We start from the raw sequence: 24,344 nt of genomic DNA on the forward strand, positions 1-24,344 counted from the left end.
ATGTTCCCATAGGTGCTCCAGACAAATTCTCAGGGTTGTAAATGTTTCTACTGTGGTCTGGCAAGCTATCTCAAAGTTTCCAGGGATCATTTCTGTTTATTCAACCTCTCTTTCCCCTTTTCTTAACAGCCTGTGTCCCATTGCTACTGTATTTTTACTACATTTTCCTACATCCTTTGCCTCCTACTTGGACTGCATCTGCCCCTCCCTTGTTATTAACTTCCTCTCTGAAGTTACTTAGTCACCCACAACAACTGGCACCATTTTCAAACATCCTTTTCATCCTTATGAAGGGAATTCTCCTCTGCTCCCAGAATAAGTGTGCATGCCACTTGTGTTATATGTAAAGCTGTTATTGCTAGATCATTCTGTACTTTTCATTTGTCCATACACTGCTTTTGTTATACTGGGTTTTATAGGCTGCTTTAAATTGAGTTTTGCTATACATTTTTGTGCTGCACAAAACTCTTCCAATGTTGGTGATATCTTTCAGGCTAACGATATGAGTGAATGAATAAAAAAGCCCAGTGGACCATGGTCTGAAGAAGCGGAGAGTGTCCATGAAAACACTTACCTACTTTGCATTAAAATGTGTTGTGTGGAACCACTGTGCTTTTTTATTCATTTACTTGTTTTTCGTATTTGGTTCCTTATTCGGCTTACAGGTCCTGGATGTTCCTTTATTTGACTAAGAATAAGAGTGAGCATACTAACCACATACTTTTTCCATCCAAGTTTTCTGATGCTATTTTTTTCTGGTTGCTACTGTGCTAACTGCTTAAATAAAACTGTGCCACATGGTCTGCCTCTTTCAGTTGCAGTTGTGAGGTTCTTTAAAATCCAACTGTAACCACAAGGTTTTTATAACCCGTGGTCCAGTTTTCACAACCACTGTTTAAAGCATTACCTGTATGCTTTTTCTGGGCATTACTGTAAGTGCTATACTGCTTTCTATGCAAGTATTTCTGGGGCTGGTCTCTATTATATTTACTTTGTTAGTTACAACAAATGTACAGAAGAGATGTTAACTGAAGAGGATAGTGCAGTTGCTATAGAGTGCATTTTGTACATTCTTTTTACTTTCTATACAGTGTTACACTTACTGTCTTATCTATTTAAGCTGGTTTGTTTGTAGAGCTAATTTTAGTTAAGTTAACTAATATGTATTGTGCTATTGGGTTTTTATTCTTAAACTTGTATACACTCCCTTAAAGGCTCCCTTAAAGGGTCTACAGTAACCAATGTCTATTGATTGCATTTTGTAAAATGATTTACTGTATATATTGTGATCTACTTCTGCATCATTTCTGATACTTCTGCTGTACTAATCTGTCTCTCTTCTCTTAATGCCTCCTACTTTCCTATCTCAGCCTCCACCCATCTTTGTTGTTGCTTCACTCCCTCAAAGCCTATTTATTAACAACCCTGTCTGCTATCCTCCCTGTCTAGTTCTCCTATTACTATGCTGAGACACTTCCTTAGTGATCATATATCTTCTGTCCTACATCCTTCCTAAAACCCCTGTCCTAACATTTTTTCCTCTTACATCTGCTGTTTGCAATTTCCCAGTGAGCACAACCGACTAACCGTGCTTAACTGGATCTCCCACCCTTTGCAGCTTCCTCATGGCAAGAAATAGAAGTGTTCATCTCACCTGCAGGGAAACCATTAGTGTCAATCTTCCTGCTGTGCTAGACAAGTTTCTGTAGTGAAACACTTTAGTGCTTATTTGACTAGTGGTGCACTCACTAACTCAATCAAATAGTGTTGGACTCCCCTATCCTTTCCCCTGAACGTTTTCTCTCCATTCTTCTTTCTTTTTAGCAACTGCTAATGTCAAGAGCTGCAAAACTATACAGAACTAGTAAAGCAGAATGTGTTAGGTTGACATTATATGCATTTTTCTTACCTCTAGGAACTGCCTACTCTTAGCTGCTCCATCATCTTGAGGCACACATTGTTAACTGATTGTTTCTACAGTGGTCTGGCAAGCTGCCTCAAGGTTTCCAGGGATCATTTCTGTTTATTCAACCTCTTTTTCCCTTTTCCTTTACAGTCTGTGTCCCATTGCTACTGACTACATTTCCCTTCATCCTTTGCCTCCTACTTAGACTGCATCTGCCCCTCCCTTGTGATCAATTTCCTCTCTGAAGTTACTTAGTCATCCTCAACAACTGGCGCCGTTTTCAAACAGCCTTTTCATCCTTATGAAGGGAATTTTCCTCTGTTCCCTGAGTAAGTGTACATGCCACTTAGGTCTTACATGTAAAGTTGTTATTGTTAGATCATTCTGATCTTTTTGTTTGTCTGCACACTGCTTTTGTTATACTGGGATTATATGGTACTTTAAACTGTTGAGTTTTGCTATACATTTTTTGTGTTGCACAGCACTCTTCCAATGTTGGTGATATCTTTCAGGCTAAGGATATGTGTAAGCATGCTAACAACATACTTTTTCCATCCAAGTTTCTGATGCTATTTTTTTCTGGTTGCTACTGTGCTAACTGCTTAAATAAAATTGTGCCATGTGGTCTGCCTCTTTCAGTTGCAGCTGTGAGGTTCTTTAACATCCAACTGTAACCACAAGATTTTTGTAACCCGAGTTCCAGTTTTCACAACCACTGTTTAAAGCATTACCTGTATGCTTTTTCTGGGCATTACTGTAACTGCTATACTGCTTTCTATGCAAGTATTTCTGGGGCTGGTCTCTATTATATCTACTTTGTTAGTTACAGCAAATGTGCTGAGGAGATGTTAACTGAAGAGGATAGTGCAGTTGCTATAGAGTGCATTTTGTACAGTCTTTTTACTTGCCATACAGTGTTCCACTTATTGCCTCATGTCTACTTAAGCTGCTTTCTTTGTAGAGCTACTTTTACTTATGTTAACTGATATGTACTGTGCTGTTGTGTTTTTATTCTTAAACTTGTATACACTCCCTTAAAGGGTGACAGTAAGCAATGTCTGTTGACTGCATTTTGTATAATGATTTACTGTATATATTGTGTTCTACTTCTGCCTCATTTCTGATACTTCTGTACTAAACTATCTCCTTTCTCTTAGAGCCACCTACTTTCCTTTCTCACCCTTCCCCCATCTTTGTTGTTGCTTCACTCCCTCAAAGCCCTTTTTATTAACAACCCTGTCTGCTATCCTCCCTGTCTAGTTCTGCTATTACTACACTGAGACACTTCCTTAGCGATCATATATCTTCTGTTCTACAGCCCTCCTAAAACCCCTGTCCTAACATTTTTTTTCCTCTTACATCTGCTGTTCACAATTTCCCAGTAAGCACACCTGACTAACTGTGCTTAACTGGATCTCCCATCCCTTTGCAGCTTCTTTGTGGCAAGAAATTCAAGTGTTCATCTCAGCCATTACTGCACCATAAAAGTGTTTTTGCATTTGTTTCTACAGTTTTCTTGGAAAAAAAAAATCTTGCTATTTTCCCACCTTACTAAGCTAGAAAAGTCCAGTTTCAGAAAACTGCTGATACCTGGACTGTGTTTAAGCTTCTGTTTGGCCATACCTTACTTGGGCAAAAGGAAGTTTCTTTGTTCACCAGTGAGGGTGGGGAGCTCTGAACAGCTTACCTGCCCTTGGAGGAGTGGTTTCTGCCCCGAAACTGTAGTTTTATTTGCCATTTTGGGCTAATTTCTATCTCTTTGATCTTTCTGATATAAAAACTGCATTTGTGCGGTTTTTGTGTTTGTATAAGCTCAGCAGATCCTACCCAGGTTTCCTGCAGAGACCTACAATGCCAGGGCGACAAAAGGAGAGACTTTGGAGTGTTTAAGTACCATTTATTTTGTTTTTTCTTGTTGCTTATCACTATTTCCACCTAAACGCTTGTTTTCTGGCATTTATTGCTTCTCAGAATGCTCATTTTACACAAATTGCATTTATTTGTGTCTGCACTTCAAAAATTTGTTTTTTTGTTGTAAATTGTATTTTTAACTGTTACTAGCTCCCCACTCAAATGTGACAGCCATTACTGCACTATAAAAGTGTTTTTGCATCTGTTTCTACTGTTTTCTTGGAAAAAAAAAATCTTGCTATTTTCCCATCACCAACATGGGCGACCAGTGTTCCACACCTGACGTCAACCCCTCGCAGGTTAGATCAGACCATAGACTAATCACTCTGGATATTCACATTCCGCCCCAACCCCAATCAAGGAAACTACCGTGAGAAACTTTTCAAAAGCAAACTTCATGTTGCTTGAAACTGAGTTGGAAAGGTTCACAGACCCCACGCCAATGGACAATGCTGTCTAAGCGGCTGAAACCTATACAAAGGCACTCTATGATTATCTGCAGGAATGCATGGATCGTGCTATCCCAAGTAAAACCAAGACTCACTCCTCCAAGAAAAGGAAACCAGTCTGGTGGACCCCTGCCATAAACAGGCTCTACAATGAAAGGAGGAAACTAGTACAGATAAGAGCAAATTCCCTAGAAGGGAAGACATCCCTGATCAGTATCAGCAAGAAACTACAATCCCTCATTAAATCATTCAAGGCGAGCTTTGAAAGAAAAATTGCCAAGGACTCCAAAGATAACCACAAAGTGTTCTTTAGCTATGTCAAGAACCTAAGTGGAAACTCTCAGATCTGCTCTGAGTTGGTGCAGAATGGCACAAAATACACTGAACCAACTGATATTGCCAACATTTTGGCAGACAGGTTCAGTGCAAACTTCACACCCCTCTCACCCCCTAAAGGGCCCATAACCATACCAGAAGAATGTAAGGCCCCGGCAATCACCGACACACAGGTTAAAATAGCCCTATCCAAAGCCAAAAACACAGCCACAGCGGGACCAGATGGTGTCTTACAAGAGCTCTAAAATGAACTAACCCCTCAACTAAATACACTGTTCAAATGTAGCCTCTCTAAAGGCTACATACCCACAGAGTGGTGCACAGCAACAGTTATCTCACTTCACAAAGGTGGTGCCACAATGGACCCCGGGAACTATCGCCCTATAAGCCTGACTAGCCTGGTCTGCAAGGCTATGGAGCACATAATCATGGAACTCATTAACAGAGACATTGGGAACCTCCAAACTTTGGACCCCACCCAGTTTGGCTTTGTTAAGGGCAGATAATGCCGCCTAAACCTGGTGTACTTCTTTGAAACAGTTACCAAGGCATTAGATGAGGGTAAGGAGGTCCACACAGCTTACCTAGACCTTGCAAAGGCTTTCAACACCATTCCCCATTCTGGTATTATAGATAAACTCACCAACCTGAACATTAACCCCTACGTCATGAGATGGGTTGGAAATTGGCTCACGGACAGAACCCATATGGTGAGAGTTGCAGACTCTAGGTCTGACTCTAAACCGGTTACAAATGGTGTTCCTCTAGGTCTCAGTCCTAGGACTCCTCCTGTTTGGTATATACTTCTCAGAGGTACAGGCAAGCACAGGAGGACTTTGGCTGACCAAGTTCACAAACAACTGCAAACTAGGGGCCATAATTGATTCTCCAGCTGATACAAACACCCTCCAGAAGGGTCTCACTGAGATGGATACCTGGTGTCAAAATCATGGCCTCAAGCTGAATGCCAAAAATTGCATAGTCATCCCCTTTGGAAAAAAAAAACAAAGTACCCATGAACTACCACATAGGTGGTAGTCCCCTAAATACAGAAAAAGTAATAAGGGATCTGGGGACCCAAGTAGATTGCAATCTCTCCTTTGATAATCATATTGCCAAGGTGGTTAGGAAATCCTGCTACGTGGTCCACCTAATCTGAAAACGGTTCGCATCCAGAACAAAGGAGGTTATTGTGCCTCTCTACTCAATCACTTATTAGACCCATTATAGAATACAGTGCCATTGGGATGTACCTTACAAGACACCTGCAACAGCTGGAAAGACCACAAAAGTACCTCACCAAAAGGATTACTGGCCTCAAAGAGATGAGAGAAAACTCCAGCTGTACTCAGTTGCATACCACTTACTCAGAGGTGATCTCTGCTTGACATACAAGGCCATGTCCAACCCAGAATTGATGGATATGCTCCACCTAAAAAAAAACAAATCCCTGAGAGCCAAATGCTCTAGGGATATAAACCTTACCTCAATGATAAATAGGACATGATGGAGGGATTGATTCCTGACCCAGAGACTCCCAATGCTTTGGAACAAGATTCCACTATACATCAGGCAGAGCCCCTCACTAGCACTCTTCAAGAGAAACCTTGATGGGTGGATGGGAAACAGAAAATTTACCCCAGGGATCACTGCAGTGGCTCTGCTGGACAGAGGTGCTGGGAAGTAATGGTTCTGCTGGTCAGAGGCACAGGGGACTAATCTAAGGGGGTGGCAAAAGCCAACACACTCTGGCTAGGCTTATAAATGCCCTTGGGCAGATAGCCTAGTACTTACCTATGAACCTGTAGGGAAACTATTAGTGTCATTGATCTTCCTGCTGTACTAGGCAAGTTTCTGTATTGAAACTTTTTAGTGCTTATTTGACTAGTGGCATGCTTACTATCTCAATCAAATAGTGTTGGACTCCCCTATTCTTTCCCCTAAACTTTCTCATTCCATTCTTCTCCCTTTTCAGCAACTGCTAATTTCAAGAGCTGCAAAACTATACAGAAGTAGTAAAGCAGAATGTGTTAGGTTGCATTACATGTGTTTTTCTTACCTCTAGGAATGGCCTACTCTTAGCTGCTCCACTGTCTTGAGGCACACAACTGATTGTTTCTACTGTGGTCTGGAAAGCTGCTTCAAGGTGTCTGCCCACTCCGCTCAGGCACAGTCCGTTCTTCTACCCTACCCCATTCCCACCCACCCCACATCAATTACGTTTATACCTTCCATAAGCTCTTCCTGTTCCTGTCTAACCAACAATCTACACCCAGACACCTACACCAGTATCCTCCCATTCACTCCACCCTTAATTATCTTCCTTGTTAATATTTTCCCTTCCTGAATCTTGCTTATTCTTCTCCTTATGTATAGTTATCACAACATTTTCCTAATATGTACTATACATCAAAAGCTTGTATTACCTTAATCTCCCTTACCTCAATTCTTCTTTTCCTATCCCACACCACATTCCTACAGACTATATTCCACTCCCCAACTTCAATATTTTCCACATCACCCATTGTACCCCACACTAATACCAATAGTTTTTCTGACATTTCACCCTCTTTATTCAACTTCCATACTTGGCACCTTACAAAGATTAGATCCTTTTTCATCATAATCAAACTAAAATTAATTTGCAATCCCCACCATAGGCCTCTCTTCATTATTCAACATATCTCCATAATTACATGTCACTACCAGGCCCTCTCTCTGTGTGGCGACATTCACCCCAAACCCTGGACCAATCAACCATTCTTCCCGAAACCTTTCTTCTAGTGCCAAGAACCTCTGCTTTACTACAATTAACATACATAGTATCTGTAAGAAAACCACTGAATTCCATGCCTGGCTCTCTCACTACTCTCCAGATATTATAGCACACACAGAGACCTGGCTAAAACCACATATTGCTAGCAATGAAATATTCCCTCCAGGATATAATATGCATAGAAATGACCAGCTACATAAAAAAGGTGGAGGTGTCACATTAATCTACTGCGACACTTTAGCTGTTACACCATTTGATATATCTATACCAACATTTGGCAATATGGAAATATTGCTAGTTAATTCACATCAACAACAGAAAACAATTATGTATTGCTATACTCTATATTCCCCCAGGTCAAAACATACCTACTCTGGAAGATCTACTATCCTGGACTGCCCTCAATATATCAAATGAAACCATCATTCATGGCGACACAAATATAAACTGGCAAACTCTCATCTCTGACTCCCCAGTAAATAGTATTAACTTGCACAGGTTTACTCAACTCATCTCTAACCCCACCCATAAGGTAAAAAAACAAACAGAATCAACCCTAGACTGGATACTTGTCTCACACCCTCAATATTCACCAAGGCAGGGACCCAACCCAATACCTTTAGAGACCATCTTCTTGCCTATACCCATAGAACCCAACTTCAAGTAGACAAACTGCATTGTCTAAGAACAACTAGGAATCTTACCCATTTCAATGAACAACTATGCTTAGAGTCTCTAAAAACCCACAACTGGTCCCCTACCAAATTTCTGTCACTGGATGAAGCAGTCAACTACTTCAATAAAGTCTTTTTAGATATTCTAGACAGCCTTGCCCCCACATATACCAAATGAGCAAAGCCTAACCATGCCCTATGGCTAACTAAACAAACTATACAGTTACTTACCTCCAGGGATAAAGCCTGGAAGGAATGGCATAGAAATAGAACCCTACAACTTGAACTCAGATATAAACAACTCCGTAACAATGCCAAAAGAAAGTCATCAATGATAAAAAAATCTATTTCTCCACTAAACTTACTACCCAACAAAATAACCTCAAATTGTTCTGGGACTCTGTTTCCTCTCTCCTAAATCCTGGTACTCAACATAACCCCTCCCCATCTCCTGACAAAGACCCTCAAGAAATTGCCCAAGCCTTCAATTCTCATTTTATTTATACTAACCAAAAACTTGTTAATGATTTCTCTTTACAAACTAACAAAAGTGTAATTGGCAACATAAACAACAATCCACTCTAACCATTCCCCCCACATCAATTGCTATTCCAACAAAAACCCATCCACTCCTCTATTTACATTACAACTAGTACTCACCTCTCTAGTTCATAAACTGCTCTCAAAACTAAAACCATGCTTTCCTTCTTCTGATGACCTCCCAGCTGACTACTTGAAACTTTCAGCAGATTCTAGAGCTCTTCCAGTTAGCATTCTCATTGACCAATCAATTTCTGAATCATATGTCCCACAACTATGGAAAAACTCAATTACTCCCCTTCACAAAGGCAGTAACACCAGTGATCTGTCTAACTACCGGCCCATCTTCATACTGTCATCTCTATCTAAAATTCTAGAGAAGTGTATTCATTCTCAGTTGCTGAAACATCTCACAGACTATAACCTACTCACCCCAACCCAACATGGTTTTCGGCCAGCACACAACACGACAACAGCCTTACTGTCATTTACCAACACTGTATACAAAGCTCTTCATGCACACCTATTAACACCAGTGATCCTACTAAACCTATCAAAAGCTTTTGATAGTGTTCCACTCAAAACTACTTTTACAACTTGAGACTGTTAACTGCTCCCCACACACTGTAACCTGGTTCCATAACTATCTACACAGCAGAAAACAATCTGTTAGATGTCAAAGTAAGCAATCTGATTACCTACTCAACATCAAAGGCATTCCCCAAGGGTCTATTCTTATTATTTATTAATAATCTCCATAAAGCATCCCTACAAAGTACACTCATTCAATACACGAATGATTCAAGAATAATTACATCCTCTAACACCAACTCAGAACTCCTAAAGTTAACATAAAATGCATTTACTCCCATTGAATCCTGGCTTAATGAAGCTCAACTGCTATTTAATCCCAAAAACATCAAAACTTTTACTCTTCACAACCAAACTTCTAACTCTAGACTTTAAAATATTCTCTCAAAACAATACAAAAATTGAAATTGTAAAAACAGCCAAACTACTTGGCATCACAATTGATGACAAACTATCATTTGAGAACCATATCCTCAGCCAAATCAAAAAGACCCATTTTAGGCTTGGAAAATTCTATAGGCATAGGCTCTATTTGGACTCGTCTACCCAGTTGAAATTAGCTAATAGTCAACTTCTACCCTCCCTCCTCTATGGTTGCCCCATTTTCACTAACCTACACACATCTCTCCTGAACAAACTGCAGTCATGCTACTATAAAATAGCAAAGTTTGTCTCCAACATGCCACCTCGCACACATCATTGCCTGGCCATTAAATCTATAAACTGGTTTGAGTTCCCTCATTACCTACATTACTCCCAACTTACTCTCACCCACAAACTACTAAGTAATCCAAACTTCTGCCCATCCCTTCAAACTATAATACAAACACACACCCCTACTCGGCATCTTAGGTCCTCTAACAAACAAATCTTAACCATAACTAAACCCAGCAAAAGAGCTGGACAATGTCTCTATTCCCATGCCATTGCCAAACTTTGGAATGCGCTCCCTCTCTCTCTCTTACTCAACTAGACTCTAAAAACATTTAAATTTGCACTAAAAGAACACTCTCAATAACCGTACCTGTTCTTGTAGTCATATAATTAAACCACCTTAAATGTCTTGGCCACTATACACTGCAAATACTTTTACTATAACAATACAGTTGCAATTTACACTATCTGTCTTCCTAGCCAATCTCTCTTGTTTTCTTTATTTCTGTGGTTGAATAAACAGAACTGATTAAACAGGATTCTTATGAGAATATACAAATGTTTAACACACTGGGTTTATTTGCTTGAACTGTATACTTCTATAATATGTATTTGTCTTGTATATCTACTTCAATTTGTAGTATGTATAAATGCTCTTGACTTTCAAAGTTAAGCTGATGTTATGTAAAAATGTCTGTGATTGTATGGAGCTTTTCTCCCTGGGCCTCCACTGAAAATGGGTCGTTGGGCCCAGTGGACCTTCTTGGTCAACAAATGTCAAATAAATAAATAAAAACACCCAGTACAAGTGATAACTGTGCCATATCCCTGCTTTGTATCTTTTGGATTCAGGGATACATAAGCTTTGCGTCTGATGCTCAGGGTGCATAGCTGACTTGTGCTTAGCATATCTGCATTTGTGGTGTTGAACTGGTAATTGTACCTTTGAGTTATATTGGCCTTAGAAAGTTAAACAGTTGATAGCATCAACATTTCCATACTTTATTGTGAGTGATGTTGTGGGGGTTGTGAAGTCTGAAACTGCAATGTCTATCATTACTTTCTAACTTCTCTCTTTAATGATTTGCCAGTACAAATGTATGGTGGTAACTGAGGGCAGTGATCATCAGTACTTTTGAGAGGTATGAATGTGTGAATCTTTGACTCCTGAGACCTACTGCTTAGTAATGGGCACACTTGAGTCAAATCAGTTCCTTCTGTCACAATAGTAAGGTCATTTCTGTACAAATCTCCCACCTTTAACTTGCTTACAGTACCAAGTAATGAAATATAAAGATATGCCACACATTCATATTATTGCACAATATACTCCTGGTTCAGTACTTACCTTGTAAATGCAGCAGTTGCAACAGTCTTGGTTCAGGGCTGACTCTGTTTGATGCAAACAGTAGAAAATACATGGGTAAAGGTTGTGAGAGTTGTCTGGCATCAATGCTAATATATGTATGTGTGTAGGAGAAAGGCTTTAGGCCCTTAGGAGGTGAGTGAGTGTGCTATGAATGGTCTCTTAGCCAATGCGAGGGCATATTGAGCATGCCTACATCTGCCTACACCCACAGCAGCTGGTGGTTGCCCCTCTGACTCTGCATCTGTGTGTAGTTGTGGTGACCTTTTCATTGGTGATGGGATGCATGGTCCTTTGTTTTCTCAGGATGATGATGATGATGATGTGAAGCATGGCACATACTGTCAATATTTCAGTACATGTCTGTGGATTGTACTTCAGGGCTCCTCCAGATGTATCTAGGCACTGGAACCATGAGTTCAGCAGCCCAAACACACACATGCTATGATATTTCTGGTTTGAGTGTGTGCCCCATTATGGCATTCTTCAATGGATGTGTATGCATTTCGGATGGGTATCATCAGCCATGGATCCAATGCATAACTTGCATGCCTCAGTAAATGACCCTGTGGGATATCCCCCCTAGTGAACATCTGATACAGTTGGGAGGTGTGTCAGATATGTGAGTCATGGTAACTGCCAGGGTTGCCAGCACACATGTTCAAGATGATTTCCTTGGCTTTACACATGGTTTGGTAGTTAATACAGTGGAAGCCCTTTATATTTATTTAGAGCCTACCTTCTTCCCCAAGTGATGCCTTAATTTCTATATTTGTGCAGTCTATGGCACCCAGTACTTCAGGATAGTGTACTACACAGTAGAACTCCTGCATATTTCTGGCCATATCCTCAGGAGTACGGGGAAAATATATGTGGTCACTGGCATGTTGGAGCATAGCATTCAGGAATTGATGGAGGATCCTGAATACTGATGCTTGTGACACCCCCAGCACATCCCCTGTTGGTCTCTAAAAGTTACCTCTAGCTAAGATTCTAAGTACTACACATACCTTTGTGTCCACTGGGATTGGTTTCCCCTTGTTTTTCCCTGGCTCTGAGTTGAGGATGACAAAGGTTGCTGTAGTGTGTTTTTATCCACCCTGTAGCGCTCTATAATTTCCATGTCATGTAGGTTGTGTAAGATAAATGGGGCATGAAAAATGCTTCTCCTCCTTGGCCTTGGTCTATTAGCAGCAGCAGTAGCCTGTTGCACATAGAAATGAATTAAAGCAGCAGCAGCCCCTAACATTCTTTCCATGTATCCTAGTTCCCGTGGTTTTATTCCAGTAGGTTTTGGAATTCACAGGGAAAACCAGCACTGAGTCTACACAGCTTACAACTTATTGAATACCTCCTCCATCTTAGATTGGTTGACTAGCATGCAATTCAGCTGCTTATGCTGTAATTAGCATGCCACGTTGTATATCTTGTTTGCATGGCTCTACATTGCTGTACACACCATGTAGAGCTGCTTACTGACTCTAAAACAGTTTGTGGTATGCACATGGTGTAAAAGGACTGTGTGGGCTTTACTGAATCTGGCTGAAGGTCTTCTCTCATTCTGGCTAATGCATCTGTAAATTACTATTTTTCATGATGGCATTAAAAGGCTCCTTTTGTCACAGTGTTTAATATTCTGTGCTGGGTTCTTTTTAAATCTAGTCCACAATCTTATGCAACTTTATAAAAATAGAAAAACAAAATCTTCAATGATGTCTATTAAATTTATTATATGATATAATAAAATAATGTGATGTAAAAATGCAATGTTTTTGTTCTTTTCCAAGTTAAAAAAAATCTTCAGACTGGCAATATTAAGTACAAAATTTCATTTATCACTATCTGGAGAAGTGGTTGCGTTGTCACCTCACTGCAAGAGGTTCTTCTGTTTGATTCTCGGCTGGGGTGCCTTCTGTGCAGAGCCTGCATGTCCTCCCTGTGTCTGTGTGGGTTTCCTCAGTGTGCTCCGGTTTCCTCCCATGTTATAAAGACATGTGTTTGGAGCATTTCTCCCTGGGCCTCTGCTGAAAATCTGCTTCATTCCAAGTGGGACTTTCCCAGTAAGCAAATGTTAAAATACATATCCCATTTTAGTCATCCCTCCAATGACAATATTTTTTTCAAAAGCAGCTCCTACAGAATTAACAAACATAAAATAGTAAAATAAATACTTAAATATACATACATCATAAATATTTGACAGTTGTACTATGTAGAAACATAAATGTATGCATTCAAATATCATTAATTTGCTGCATTGCCATCCTCAATTGCAAGAAATCTGAAACATACTCTAAAATAAAGTATAGCAGATTTAAAAATACCAGAACTAAGATAATGAAATTAAGTGCTTAGCTCTTAAGTGATTTTCTTTTTAATATACTTTTAAAATTCTATGCTTAGTTCATATGCGGAAACACACATGGTAGAAAAACTGGAAAGTAATGCAATCAATCGATCAAGCAGTCATTTCATTCCCCACTCTCTAAGCACCTATTTTGATTTTCCATACAAAACCTGGGCTTTTCATAGACGACAGAAAAAGTATCAGTTGTTCAGGTACCTTTGAAATCTTCAGAAGATGCAGTAGTCCTGGAGGTAGGAAATGGGGAAACTGGACAGCAGCAGAGGCAGCGACTTGAGGACAAATATCTTTCTCAATAAGAATAACCTGCTTAGTGAATACAGATGACCTTACAGATTCATACTTTCATAGTCTTATGATGATTTATACACTTTTAGTACCCAACCTCAGACCACACCTCCTTTCTTCAGGATGGCCGTATCCAACTAGTCACTTAGGTTATGTTTAAAGAAAGATAGTAAGTCATACTACTTAACATGCAGGGGAAGTTTGACCAGAAATTTCAGAGGCACTTGATTATAAACCTGTCCCTCCACCTTGCTTCATTTATCTGTTAAAGACTTAAGCCCCTGGTTCTGATATAAGAGAAGCCATTTGACTTGCAGAGATACAGGTGGTCTTGGACAAATGGGTGCCTAATGGCATCATACTTAATAATTTGTCTGATCAATGTTGTGTATAATGGAGTGATTACCACTTTAGACCTTGATGATACTCATCTGGATTTAGTTGTGCTAAATAAAAGGATTTCCTGACAACCATTGCCACATGATGATCAAATGAGAGGGAGTTATCAACCCAAGTTCCTGACTACATCTACAATTTATATTGGTGCATTCTCTATATACTGTGGTGATGGGAAGGTTGTTTACCAAATGTGGTGATACTGCAAATCCTAGCATTTAGTTTGAGCCCATTTTAGTACACAACAGATAACTAGGTAGAGTTAATTTTAGAGTATGAGAGTCAGGGGGTGACTTAATTCTCAGCTTTCAGTCTTCTGAAAACTTTGTTAGTCAGAATTATTGGCTATCTGTATGGAAATCTGAGAACTGAAGGCAAAAAACTATCAGCGCTGACCAGTGAGAGAGACCGCAGGTCATTTACATGCTTTCTAATTATGTGCTTGCAACTCGCACTGGATAGGTTTAGCATTTCATCCAGTTTGTTATCCACATATGGGTGGATTTTTTTTAAAGCATTTAATGTCTGTATAATGCTAGCATGGAGAATGATATTAATGCCCTTGGCCTCATTAAAATATACCATGTATACTGTATGGTCACTTACTACAACTTCAGTAACCTTTACAAAGAAGTATACCAGATTCAATTGCTAGACTCTATGCTTCACAAAGCTTGACTGTTAGTGGTCAAGTTAAATAAGATTTGTTTTATGAAGTTAGCTATTATATGTTCTACAGCTCTGTGGATGAGGCTCATAAGACTTTCTGGAATTACTTAGGTCAGTTGTAAAGCCACTCTTATGGGACATCACATCTCTGTTGTGTGCCATGCAAGAGGAAAAAATCCAGTTAGTAAACTTCGGTTTAATAGTTTAAGGAATGGGTCTGCAAGGACAAGTACATTGTCAGGACCATGGCAGAAGTATTTTTGTTCTTGGTTACCAATTACAGTAAATGATCTTTACAGACTGGAAAATAAGGGCCTCTATTTCAGGGTTTTTATTGCAAGTCTGAAGGGTATGCTGAAACTAGTTAAATGTCTTCCTTATCCATCCTCCAACTCTCTTGGAGAAGGATTTTCATTCAAAAAGCATTACAGTTTCACGTGATCTCAAAACAATTAATACTGTCCAACATTTCATTGCATCCCTTTAACACTAAAGGGCCACCTGCTTTTTTAAAAACAGTTAATAAACTTCAAGGTGATCCATGAAGTTCCCCTTTGAAGTACAGTAGGAATGTTATGAACTCTTTTTTGGAAGCAGAAACAAATGAAGGACAAGTAGAGGCCCACCTTTGAGCTATCAAATGTGTGCAAAGAAGAAAAAGTTCAAGATGCTAATTCTGTGAATTCCGCTCCCAAATTTAGAGAAAGACACCTGCCTCATCACCTTTGATAAGAAGGAAGCCTGTTAACATATTCCATTTCACAGTACTCATAGGCAGGTCCTCGTATCGAAAGTGAGAAACTCTCACCCCATGCGCTTTCCTCCCATATGGCCTTTCTGCTGCACCCACAGTCTTCACCAAATTCATGGCTGGGTCCACATTACTCTTATCCAGATAATTGTTTGATTTAGGCCCCTTTAGTAGAATGATTCCAGAAAGCTCTACTTCTAATTCTGCAATGTTTTTAGGGCCTACGATTCTACTTAAATGCACAAAAGGTTAGACAAAATCTGACACCCCCCACATATGCAGATGTCCTCAACAAAAACATACCCAAACAAAACAGACCTCCGAGGCACAAACACATGCAAACTCCATTTCCCACCACACCACACATAGTCCACACACCTGTGTCTCACAGCCACTAAGGCCTAAACATAAACCAAACATATTAGTCATAGGAGAATCTATTGTGAGACACTCAGATGTGCCCCTCACCAGGCTAGATAAGCAGAAAGTCATGGTTAGCTGTTTGTTAGGTGCCAGAATCCACGATATCACCCACGCACTCAAGTCTCCCAACAGGTAATGTTATGACTGTTATAGTCCATGTTGGCGTGAATAAGACATAGCTCCGTGAACTATATGAAGAGAGGGATTCACTTTATAATCCCAAAAGCCTGAAATATCAAATTTCAGAATTTCAAGATCATAAAGATGAAACCTGACAATCCCGAAACCCCAGAAGTGTGAATTTTAAAATCGCGAAAACTACACTAACTATACACCACACACACACACACACACACACACACACACACACACACACACACACACACACACATACATACATAAACCTTACCACAAAACACAAACACTCAAACCTACACTACATACAAGTAGGGGGGCAAGCCCCCCTGTACCCCCCATGTGGGTGCTGCACCCCCACACCCCTCCACTTAAATATACTAACTCCATGGTCACACTACACAGGCAAACACAAAAAACCACCACCATACAAGCTACATTCCCCTTGCACACACAGATCACAGTAACCAAATACACTGACACACACTAAAGCATGTAACCAAAACCCTTAAACATAAAAACTTACCTGAACTTCCAGCTATCCCCTCACACAGCGCAACACCAGAAGCGCTACTTCAAAATGTCCGTACTTCGGGATTTTGAAATTCACACTTCTGGAGATTTGAACTTTTGAACTTTCAGCTTTATAATCTCGGGATTCTGAAATTCTGTATTTCAAAATTTCGGGATTATAAAGTGTTCCCAAAGAGAGACATGATCGTGCTTGCTGAATATGTGTCCCAGGCAGGTATGTTCCTAGCCTTAAGATACATTCTACCATCACCCAGAATGATGCCTCAATATAAACAGAAAATTACTGACTTTAACAATTGGCTCAGTTTCTGGTGTCATTGCAAGGGGATCCAGTACCTGACAGCCTGGGATGACATGATTGACAAACCATGATGCTTTGCCAGAGATGGCCTGCTTCTGTCTCCCTTGTGCTTCAGGCTTCTAGCTTAGGCTCTTGCCTCCCCCATAGTGCCTTTTTAGGCAATGCCATGAGGTCAAAACTACCAACATAAAAATGTTATCAAAAGGTAAATTAAAGGTCATGCTGCTAAACTCTAGTTGTCTAAACATGAAACTGCATTCATGGAAGCATTCTTAACCCTGGAATATGCTGACATTTGTGCAGTCACAAAAACCTGGTTCAAGCAGCAGAGAGCAACCCACCCATACCAGGTTACTCATTCTATCGTACATTCAGACCCCAAACTGTGGGTAGCAAAGCAAAAGGAGGTGGAGATGTAATATATATATAAAACACATACACACCTATAGGCTGGACAAACAGTATGATGCACAGGAAACACTCCAGGTGCAGTTAACAATTGATAAAACCTATTCAAATCATAGCTAGCTATAGGCCTCCAACTTTGACTCAAGATGCCCACTCCACCTATCTAGGCATCTTCGAATCTATCAAGATTCAACCCTTTACCCTGATCTTGGGTGACTTTAACTATCCAACCATATACTGGAAGAAATACTCATGCCAAAAGACCAATGCTCAGAGATTCCTTGATTTCGTCAATGCAAATGTCTTGAACCAATTGGTCGACACCCCCACAAAAGGTGAAAATATCTTGGACTTGGTATTAAACAACATGAGTAATCACTGCATCCCACAGTGTCATCATCCCTGGTAAGATCTGACCACAAAGCAGTCAGTTTCAAAGTCACCATCTCCTCCAACCTCCCCCTAGCTAGGTTCTAACAGAAAAACTTCTCCAAAGCTGATTACAACCTCCTGAGGGAAGGTAAAAACAACTTCACAGCCTCCTCCCCACCGTAGAAACTGGCACATATGTCCAAACCTACACCAAAGTACGATATGAGCCTTTATATAGCTGCATGAAATCAGGAATACCCAATAGGATGAAATCATCATGCTCAAGGAAGAGTAAATCTGTCTGGCGGACATCTGCAATAAATAAACTCTATAATAAAAGGAAAAAAATTGCTGTCCAGGACCAAGAAGGAGCAGGTCCTTAATTGGAAGCAATCTCTCCTTAGCCTGAACAAGCAAATAAGAGCAACAGTGAAATCCTCCAAAGCAAACTTCAAGTACAAACTGGACACATCTACTAAAGACAATCATAAAGCCTTCTTCACATATATACGCAATCTCAAGGGAAGCACCCAGATCTGCTTAGAACTGGTGGTCAAAGACATCACATACACAAATGCTGTAGATATAGCCAACCTGCTGGCAGACAGGGTCAGTGAAAACTTCACTCACCTGTCCCCACCATCAGTAAAACAGGACATCCACAGTACCTGCCCCCTCCCCTTATCTCTAAAGAGTAAGTCATCACTGCCCTCTCAAAGGCAAAAAATACGGCCTCCATGCAACCCAATAACATCCCAGGCTACATCCTACATGAACTCGGGCAGGAACTTGCAGCACCATTAGGCACCCTATTCAACCAAAGCCTGAGTACCAGCTTCATCCCAATTGAGTGGAGAACAGTCACTGTCAGCCCTCTGCACAAAGGTGGAGCGTCCACTAATCCAGGAAATTATAGACCCATCAGCCTAATTAGCATGATCTGCAAGGCCATGGAGTGGATTATTATGGACCTCATTATCAAGAACACTGGCAACCTCCAGACACTTGATCCCACACAGTTTGGTTTCATCAAGGGGGGGGGGGTCATGTCTGTTAAATTTGGTTGACTTCTTTGAGACAGTTACCAAGGCCATGGATGAGGGGAAGACTGTGCACACTGCCTACCTTGACTTTGATGCTATTCCCCTCTCAGGTACAATAGATAAACTCTCTCAATTAGGCATCAATCCATATGTTACCAGATGGGTAGCAAACAGTCTCACTGAAAGAAGTCACCTAGTCAGAATAGGGGCAGCCACTTCAACAGTAGACCCATAACTAGCAGTGTACCCCATTAGTCTTGGGGCCTCTACTGTTTGGGATATACTCTTCTGAGGTGCAGGCCAAAACCAGTGGGAAATGGCTGACCAAGTTTGCAGATGACTGCAAGCTGGGTGCTGTTATCAGTTACCCTAGTGAACTGGACATCATCCAAGAGGGTCTCACCCAAACAAATAACTGGTGCCAGAAACATGGCCTCAAACTGAATGCCAAGAAATGCATCATCATCCGCTTTGGGGAAGAGTGATATCCCCACAAATTATCACATTGATAATAAGGTCTTAAGCACACAGTCAGTCATGAGGGACTTGGGCACCCAGATTGATAGAAAACTGACTTTTGACCACTATATTGCTTCCGTTGTATGGACAGCTTTTTACATGGCCGACCTCATTAGTAAGGGTATCTCATCCAGGTACAAGGTGGCCATAACATCCCTGTATTCTTCCCTTATAAGACCCATTATTGAGTATAATGCCCCTTTCGGCATGTACCTCACAAAGCACATGCAACACCTGGACAGACCACAGGGGTTCCTCATCAGGACAATTGAGGGCCTCAAATAGCTACCCTACACGGATAAGCTAAATTCAGTGTCCCTCTACTCAGTCTCCTACAGACTCATCGCAGGTGACCTCTGTCTGGCATACAAAGAAATCTCAGACCCTACCCTGATGGGACTGCTGCATATCTGCAAGTCAAGCTCCACTCGAGTAACCCACACGTGCAACCTCAACCTGGTCTGTGACATCAATAAGACTTGGTGGGGGGACAGATTTGTGTCCAGAGACTCCCCTTTTGTGGAATAGACTCCCTCTCCACATCAAGCAGAGTACCTCATTAACAATTTTTAAGTGCAACCTGGATAACTGGATTGGGAACAGAAAATACACCCCTGGGATTCCACCTGTGTCTCTGCTGGACAGTGGCATAAGGTGCTGACTTATAGGAACAAGGGCCTCAGGGCCAATAGCCTAGAAACTTCCTATGATCAGAAGTTATCAAATGGCATCCTAGATATACAAAATCTTTAACGTATCTTTGCTTCAGGATTGAATGCAGAAAGTGAAGGAGTTCCTTCTGTCTGTCTCTCTCTCTCTCTCTCAAGAAATAGCCTTGTCTAGTTATAGGTTCATAGGTAGGTAGTAGGCTATTGGCCCTAGGGCCTGTATAAGCCTAGCCAAAAAGTACCCTGGCTTTCGCCACCCAAGAACATTATTTTCCTGTGCCACTGTCGAGCAGAGCCACAGAAGTGACCCCTGGGGTGAATTTCCTATCTCCCATCCAATCATCAAGATTTTTCTTGAAGAATGCTAATGAGGAGCTTTGTTTGATATAGATAGGTAGTTTGTTCCAGAGTATGGGAAGTCTCTGGAACAGGAATCTATCCCTCCAGCATTTTCTGTTTATTGTGGTGACAAGGTTTAGATCCCTAGAGTATGTAGCTCATAGGGACTGGGATTTCTTTAAGTGGAGCATGTCTAAAAGCTCTGGGTTTGACATAGCTTTGTGTGTTAGGCAGTGATCGCCTCTGAGTAGGCGATATGCGATAGAGTAAAGCAGCAGTTTTTTGAGATGGTCTGCGTAGGGCATCTGTTTGAGGCCGGTAATCCTCTTTGCGAGGTATTAATGTGGCCTTTCCAGTTGTTGTAGATGTCTTGTGAGGTACATATCAAAAGCAGCATTGTACTCTATAATGGGTCTAATGAGTGACGAGTAGAGGGGAACAATAACCTCTTTTTTCCTGGATGAGAAACCTTTTGTGATGAGGTGTGCCACATAGAAGGATTTCCTGACTACTGTGGTGATGTGATTATCAAAGGAGAGACTACTGTCCACCTGTGTCCCAAGGTCTCTTATCTCACTTTCAGTGTTAAGTAGACTATCGCCTATGTGGTAGTTCATGGGTACAGAGTTTTTACCAAAAGGGATAACAATGCACTTTTTAGCATTGAGCTTGAGGCCATGGCTTTGACACCAGACATCTGTCTCAGCGAGGCCCTTTTGTAGGATGTCCACATCTTTTGGAGTTTTGACTATGGCTCCTAGTTTGCAGTCATCTGCAAACTTCATTAGCCAAAGACCTTCTCTGTTAGCCTGTACTTCAGAGAAGTAGACACCAAACAGGAGAGGACCCAGGACTGAACCCTGTGGTACTCCACTTGTCACTGGTCTGAAGTTGGATTTGGAGTTTGCTACTTTCATAGTGTGGGTTCTGTCAGTGAGACAGTTGGCAACCCATCTTGTGACATAGGGATTTATACCTAGTTTAGTGAGTTTATCTATAATTCCAGAGTGGGGGATAGACTTGTGTGAACCAGCTTACCCTCATCTACAGCTTTGGTGATGGATTTATACCTAGTTTAGTGAGTTTATCTATAATTCCAGAGTGGGGGATAGACTTGTGTGAACCAGCTTACCCTCATCTACAGCTTTGGTGACTGCTTCAAAGAAGTCTATCAGGTTTAGGAGACATGATCTGCCTTTTACAAACCTGAACTGGATGGGGTCCTGAGTTTGGAGATTACCAATGTCATTGTTTATAAGTTCCATAGCCTTGCAGACCAGGCCAATGGGGCGGTAGTTTCTGGGGTCTGTGGTGGCTCCCTATTTGTGGAGTGGGATAACCGTTGCTGTGTGTCATTCATTGGGCACATAGCCTGAGGTGAGGCTATGATTGAACATGGTACTTAGGTGGGGTGTCGGCTCGTTCTGTAGTCCATGTAGAACACAGCCTGGGATGTTGTCAGGTCCCATGGATGCTGTGTTCTTGGCTTTGGATAGTGTGTTTTTTACCTGTGCAGCCATGATTACAGGAACTTTGCATTCTTCTGGTATACAGATGGGCCCTTTAGGGGATGACAGGGGGGTAAAGTTAGCACTGAACCTATCTGCCAGGATGTTGGCAATATCAGTTGGTTCTGTATATTTAGTGCCATTGTGCTGCAACTCAGAGCAGATCTGAGTGCTGCCATTGAAATTCTTGACATAGCTATAGAATGCTTTGTGGTTGTCTTTAGAGACAGTGGCGATTTTGTTTTTGTAACTAGCTTTGGAGGATTTTATGAGAGATTTCAGCTTCTTACTGAGGCTGACCAGGGAGTTTCTCCAATCATGGGATTTTACTCTTTTTTGCAACAGTTTCTTTCTTCTGTTGTAGAGTTTGTTTATGGCAGGGGACCACCAGATTGGCTTCCTTTTTTTGGAGGATAGCATCTCGGTTCTGTTAGGGATTGCACGATCCATGCACTCGTGTAAGTGCTTATAAAGTGCATTTATGTAGGATTCAGCAGTCATACCTCTATTGTCCGTCAGCATGGGTGTCATGAAGTTTGCCACTTCTGTCTTAAGAAGCGTGAACTTGGCTTTGGAGAATTTTTTTACTGTGGTTTCCCTAATGGGGGGTGGGGGGTGTGGATGCCTAGGGTGATTAGCTTGTGGTTAGGGACTTTACTCACTGGTGTGAAGTACATGTTAAGTTTTTACTAGGTCATCCTTTTTTATCATAATCTCAAATGTCAGACAGCATGTGAGGAATGTCCATTATTTTGGTATTTAAAATGTCTGACTAGCAAGCCAAGAAATATGCCATCCCTCTTATTTATATAGTGACCAGAAGGTTGAAATGCTGCAGTCAGCAAATCTCCAGGAAATGTAGATCATACTATAATTTAAAATAAAGGCTATTGCACTGTTATCTTTGGGGTGGTGCCTGGAGATTCATATTTGGTTCTACCACAACCAGAAGAGAAACTCAGCACACTTTAAGTAATGTTTAGCTAAGGGCCTTTGGTGCATGATCCACAGGGAGCACACTTTAAGTAACGTTTAGCTAAGGGCCTTTGGTACATGATCCACAGGGAGAAGCTAATGGAGATTATGGTCATTCCATATGTCAAGTTAAGTTTTTACTTATTCCTGAAGCTGAGACATTCTAAAACATGACAGATAACCCAGATGATACTTTAGTGAGGTAACTGTTGTATAGATCAGAGAATCCTTTTTGTACATCTTTGTGTAGATTGGCTATGATGACTTCAGATCTGGCAACCACCCATTTACTGTTCCAAGCATTATAAACATCTACTCAGAAGAATTCATATAAGGAATGGAACTGATTGCATCTCGTGGAGGGATGTCTATTCCTGATTGCTTTGTTCTCCTCCTAAGTGAATGAATGTATGTCAACATAATGGTCAGGCACATCCTCTATAAAGATTCATGTAACAAGTGCATTCTAAATCATGTGGATCCATGATCTATTCTATACCTCCCCCGATTTCTTTCATTCCATAAGGGTTCCTAAAAGCACGAAGAGAGAAAACAAACTTCATAATGAAGGCTCCAAACTGGTCAATGCAAATATGGCTCACTCAGGCAATGTACATTGCAACCAAAGCAGCCATTTGTAGTTCCACTCCATTGAAGTCTATCATCACCAGGAGGAGACGCTGTTGCATATGAACCTAAAGTACCTCAAACTGCCTGAAAGGTAGCACATTTTGATGGTTTATGCAGAATATTTCATTTTCTCATGCATTAACGACATATATTCTTCCATCAACTTTGACTCCTCTCAAAGCTAGTATCATCCTAATAATGACGGGTTATCGCCTTTAATACTTTTAACATTTAATAGTAATTATTTGTGTTGTAAATATGCTATATTTGAGTTAAGGAGAATGCTAAACCACATGCATCTTGAACATAATTTTAAGGGCTTATTTTATATACCATTAAGGTTTTTTTAAATATTAGTATGAGTGAAGATACCTATGCAATCAACTAGCTCCACTGAGGTTCCATTAAATAATCAGAACATTGAGTATCTGCATATATTGCATACATATATCTTGGCCACAGAAATATCTCTGTTTTTTTTAATTTCTCTAAATCTTTTGAGTTTCTAATACCATGACAGGAATGGACCCCATTCCTATGTCAAAGTACAATTACAGTTCATGAAATTAGTATTGTTTCATTCTTTGATGTCAACCAAAAGTGCTCTTCGCAGCACCCACAATGTGCCCAGAAATTACTCCTCCTGTAATTCATATGGAGTTACATGTATTGGTAGCATATCTAGATTAAGCAGAGCAGTCATCTTAGATTTATTCTCCTCATTTCAAAACTTTCACTACGTTTGGGTCTTGTACGATCAAAAGATATGTGTGGAGTCTCATGATTGCCGATCTATACATGTAATCAATTTCAAGGA

General features: G+C 40.7%; 1 long non-coding RNA gene across 1 annotated transcript in view; it reads left to right on the forward strand.

Moving 5' to 3' along the window:
- Positions 1-2,166: 2,166 nt before the first annotated feature.
- Positions 2,167-24,344, forward strand: part of LOC122805807 — a 195,856-nt gene continuing 173,678 nt past the window's right edge. The window contains exon 1 of the long non-coding RNA XR_006365452.1: positions 2,167-2,235. This is a non-coding gene — a long non-coding RNA (uncharacterized LOC122805807). The remainder of the gene's footprint in view (positions 2,236-24,344) is intronic.

The sequence above is a fragment of the Protopterus annectens genome, chromosome 7.part0 (genome assembly GCF_019279795.1).
Source record: "Protopterus annectens isolate FY-2018-M chromosome 7.part0, PAN1.0, whole genome shotgun sequence".
Classification (NCBI taxonomy): Eukaryota; Metazoa; Chordata; order Ceratodontiformes; family Protopteridae; genus Protopterus; species Protopterus annectens.